This window comes from Symsagittifera roscoffensis, chromosome 3 (genome assembly GCF_963678635.1).
Source record: "Symsagittifera roscoffensis chromosome 3, txSymRosc1.1, whole genome shotgun sequence".
Lineage (NCBI taxonomy): Eukaryota > Metazoa > Xenacoelomorpha > Acoela > Convolutidae > Symsagittifera > Symsagittifera roscoffensis.
Window position 1 is genome coordinate 19,938,243 of NC_087064.1, and position 5,328 is coordinate 19,943,570.

Below are 5,328 nucleotides of genomic sequence, written 5' to 3' on the forward strand. Positions count from 1 at the left end.
TCAAAACAATTCTCCAAAAAATGGCCCAAGGGATTAAAACTATTGATACAATTGGACAACAACTGCCGACATTATCATTAGTTGCCTTGCTTCATTGTCTTGTTTTATCACATTTAGATTATTCAGCAATTTTTTTACAACAAATTAATGCTACTTTGATGCTATCTCTGGAGAAACAGTTGAACTGGGCGCTAAAAAGAACATATTTCAGATCGAATTTTAAATCTTCTTCCCTTCTTCGCATTAGCAAATCGTTCATTGGAATCGAGAAAAGAATTGAGTTAAAGTGTATAACATACTTATACCAATATCTTACAAACAAAAAGAAGGCTTTTGAAAATACACTGAGACTACCGACTGCCAATTATAGGCTCAACGAAAGAACGAAACAAATTATTTTTGACAAACATTGTTCGACTGCTTCTCTACAGAAATCATTTTTTCATTTGACTTCTAAAAAATGGAATTCACTGACCATAATTTCGCGCAATTTAGAAAAATCGAAAACAGAATTCAAGAAAAAATTGAAAAAATTTTACGTGAGTGAATTGAGAAACAATCCTATATGTACTAATACAAATACGTGGCGTGATTACCGTTTTTGCTAGTTCTATATTTTTTAATTCAGTTTAATTTTTCACACATTGCTTGAAAGAGAAACTGTATATACTCTGCATATACGTTGTATAATTGGACTATAGTAGTAGTAGTAGTAGTAGTGTAGGCTTTAGGATTTCTCCATGGGTTTTGAACCCTCGTTTATAAGTTCATAATTTTTCCCGGTGGGTTGCAGTTTCCACACCAGCAAAGAATTCTCCACATACACAAGTTGTTTTCTGCAAAATTTCTGTTGAAGAATTTCCAAAACGTGTTTGTTATAGATATTTTCAGGCTGTCATAATCTTGATTTTCGAAGTCCACAATTTGGCTAAAGTAGTTGTATAGCGTAATAGAACGTATATAATAATTTTCATTTGACTTTTTCAGTCTTGTTGCATGAACAGCAATCTCACCACGTGTTGCTTGTCTCGTTCGTGATTCGTTTTTATGAATAATTGTATTCAAATCAATGTCATGTTTATTTTTTAGTAGTGAAACTAAGTACAATATGTCGTGTAATTCAAAGTACATTGAGAGTGGAAGGAGCTTTAAAAATTTCAGTCTTTCAGTATAACTCATTTTGAAGTTATTTGTAATCCAAGATGTCGCTCGTTTTTGTACTCTTTCTAGTTGTCTTAATTCTGCTTTGTTCGGATACCATGTTTGCGATGCATAGCTTATGATTGGTACGATGTATCCGCAGTATAAGTTTAATTTTGACTTTAAAGATGTTTTTTTCGAGATATTTCGTTTGATTTTGTAAAAAGCTCCCATTGCTTTTGATATGCGATTTTCAGCATTTACTGACCACGAAAGGTTGTGACACATTAAAATACCTAAGTCTTTTTGGGTCTTTGCGGTATCAACATTTGTATTAAATAGTGTAACTTCCATTTTCCCTTTGAGGTTTAACAAATTACATTTATCTTCATTCAGCGGCATTTTATTTTCTTTGCACCATTTTTCAACATTTGCCGTGTCTTTTTGCAGATGAATTTCTTCAGTAGACAAGATCTTCATATCGTCACAATAGCCAAAACAATCTGAATTCTCAATGCATTTGGGAAAGTCGTTAATGAATATGATAAAAAGTAGAGGGCCAAGAATTGAGCCCTGTGGTACACCGCTAGTTACTTCTTTCAGAGTTGATGAACTTTTATTGATTTTCACAAACTGCATTCTATCTGTTAGATAGTCTTGTATTATGTCTTGTATTTGAATGCTTAGACCTATGTTCCGTAGTTTGGCGACTAGGATACTATGAGGAACTTTATCAAAGGCTTTAGAAAAATCTAGATAAAGGACTGAGAGTGTTTGAACATTTTTGTCATCGTAGAGTTCATATACTTTGCTCAAAAATTGTACCATTTGTAGTACTGCTGACCTTTTTTGCCGGAAGCCGTATTGTGCGTTTTCCAGGAAAGGTTGAACTTTGGGGTATATATTATCAAAGATAATTTTTTCGAAGACCTTCGAGGCGGAGCATAAGAGGCTAATTGGGCGGTAGCACTCGACTGACGCCTTGTTCTTTTCTTTAAAAATTGGGGCCACTTGACTTGTTTTCCAGTAGGTCGGGAAGAGCCGCTTGTTAATGAATGTGCGGAAGAGAAGATAGAGCGATTTTGACAGAGTTTCAGAAAGATTTTTTAGGATTATATTACCTATACCATCAAAACCTGACGCTTTATTTGTTAAAAGATTTTTGAGAATGTATTGGATTTTGGTTTCTTCAATGTGTATTTGTGTACAGATTTCTTCTGTAGGAGAACAGTTTGTATTTCGTGCGAGAGGGTTAGGAATTGATTCCTTTTGATATACACTGATGAAAAATTCGTTAAAAAATGTAGCTTTTTGGGTGTCATCTCTTGTGGATTTTTCCTTGTAGAACATTTTTTGGGGATATTTCCTGGAACTACTTATTTTGTTCAAGTATTTTGTATTTTTGCAGGTCACTGAATCGTCTACTGCTTGTTACTGTTTCTTCGTAAATTGCTTGATCTGCAGTCAATGCTATTTGAAGATTTTTTTCCAGTTTTTTGTGTTTTAGGATAATGCTTAAATTAGGTTTGTTTTGCCGATCGATACGCCGTTTTAAGGTTTGTACTCTTTTTAGCATGTGAGACGTACTTGGCTTCACCCATGGGGGGAGAGTTGATCTGTGTGATGTAACCTTGGGTACATTGTTCTTTATTTTGTCCCATAACCATGCATACCACTGACGAAGGAGCTCATTTACATTACTGTAACAATACGGTATGAAAGGTTTGTCTTTTATTTCTTGATTTATTATCTTCCAATCGGCTCTGTTAAACGCCAGACTTTCATCTTTGTTTATTTCTTTGATACTGGCTTCCATGTTAATTGTTGCAGAGTAAGCATAATGATCTGAGCAGGAAACTTTGTCGATGCTGTATGCGTTTGTTGCTGAATGGTCCGTGTGCCAGTTGAGTATTACTCCAGGGTTGTTTGTTAATAAAACATCAAGCTGCTTTTTTTTGGAGTCGAATAATTGTTCATAGTCAAGTTCAATGAGCTTTTTTAACACTGCATTTTCATATTTGTCCTTTGAGTGCATCATTTTCCAATGAGTGTATTCAAAATTTATATCTCCCGTAATCGACACTGCGTTACAGTTGTATTGTATTTGTAATTTTGTTAGGTTTTCGAACAAACTGATGAAGTTTTGTTGTTTCCATTGGTATTTACTGTTTTTCGGGGGATTATAAACACAGCAGAGTATTTGATGATGCCCAGTTTCACCTGTTAGTTTGGCCACTATGCATTCTTCATTTTCTATTTGAGCATCAATTTCTTCGTAATGCACATTTTCTTTTATCGCCATGAGTACGCCTCCGTGATTGGTTTTTAAAGTGGAGTTTTTTCTATCTTTGCGAATTATATTAAAACCAGCCAAATGCAGAGCTTTATCTGGTATTTCCTTTACCAGCCATGTCTCTGTGAGACATAGTATATCGTAGTCTGTTTGTAAAATGGCATTTGAAAGAGCTATTCTTCTGTTGATGTCTAAAATACTTCTGACATTTAGGCATAACATTTTTAAATACTTGGCAGTAGGTAGTCAATTGCTTTCTTCGACTTTTTTCCAATTTCCACTTTCTTCGTCATATTGGTAAAGGACAAGGTCCCTTAGCCTTAGGTTTTTAGCTGATACTCCAGTTTCTATCATTGTTCGTCTTTTCATAAGAAGTTTGTTCTCAATCAGAAATTCACTTGGGCTGAGCTCTTTTGACACAAAGACAGTTTTGTCGTAGTTTTTCAATTTTGCCAAGGACATTAGTATCAGTCGTTTTTGCCATTCATTTGAAACATTTACAACTATTGTGCGTGGCCTTTTTCCTTCTTCGTATTTTCCTAAACGTTTTAAATCTGTGATTTTTGCTTCAACTGTTAAGAACGCAAACAGTTTGTTCACCTCTTCCAAGTCGTGTTCGTGTCTATCTCTTGAACTTTTTGAGCCCAGTTCAAGCAGTCCTCTTATCCGGATTCCGTTATAGCTTGATTCTGGTTTGTTTAAGGCAGGTTGCTTTGGCTCATTTCTGTTTTGTGGTTTTTTGCTTGTTTCATCTATCTTTTGCTTATTGTTCCTAATTCTTAAATCTTTAATTTTCTATAGTATCCGAAACTTCATATACTTTAATCAACCAATTTCCGAACTGTAACCGATTTTGTTTTTTTTTTGTTTTGTTTATTGCTTGTTTTCTGATGTTTTGTTTTTGTTTGATGTAACCAATGAATTTATAACCAATTTTATTATTTACACTTTGCTACACTGATGCCTCGGCTTTTTATTGTATAGTAATTCAAGTGTTCTTTCTTCTTCAGATAATTTAGATTTTTAAAACCTGAAGATGCAAAAAAAATGTCTGAAAACGTTTTTATGATCTTTACAATTTTAACGCATTCTCGAAGAATTAACACGCTCGTTGAGTTCAGAAGCAGGGAAGTAATACTTAAATAAGAGTTCCGAATTAGAAATTTCGACTGAATCAAACATATCTATTACCAGCATTCACAAACATCAAGTTCGAAAACAATTGATGAGAACAAAAGAAATAAAAAACAACACTTTCATGCAAGTCGAAAACTTACATGGAATTTCAACTGTTTCTTCAGAAAGTCTGTTCTAATCTGGAATCAAACTTAAAATGCAAATTCAGTCATAAGCAATATCAACTTAACTTTGAAATTTAAATGTTGGCTATCTATATAAAGGGAAAAACATCATTTGAGAAAATTTTTTTAATTTAAATTGAAGGTAAATTTATACCAGTAATAAAATATTTTGTAAATAATTAATTTGACTATAAAAATGCGTGAATTATACTTGCTTCATGTTATAAACAATAATTTAACCTTTAAAGTGTTAATTATTTTCAAGATTCTAAATTTTTTTGAGAAAAAGTTAAATTTAAGTTTCTATTAATTTGAATTGCAGTTCATCTGCAAGTAGTGATTTTCTTTCTTTTCTGTATAGCAAGTGGTGCATCTCTGTTTAAAATAATAGATTTTGCTGTCTTGGATGTCCACGATGCCTGTTTTAAGTAAGGACTGTGGTTTGTCTTCGGTAGAATTGGCCAGTTTTTTTTTTCTACAAACATTCAATGGATAATGATTCCCTCTACAAATTTGGTGTTTTGTGATTCTAGTGCAAGCCATTTTCTAGAAGGTGAAGAAGCGTAGTTTTCAGATAAATGATTAGGTAGAAAA

General features: G+C 33.3%; 1 protein-coding gene across 1 annotated transcript in view; it reads left to right on the plus strand.

The window, feature by feature from the left end:
* Positions 1 to 5,328, plus strand: part of LOC134842735 (WD repeat-containing protein 7-like) — a 625,416-nt gene that overhangs the window by 123,643 nt on the left and 496,445 nt on the right. The gene's annotated exons all lie outside the window — the stretch shown is intronic.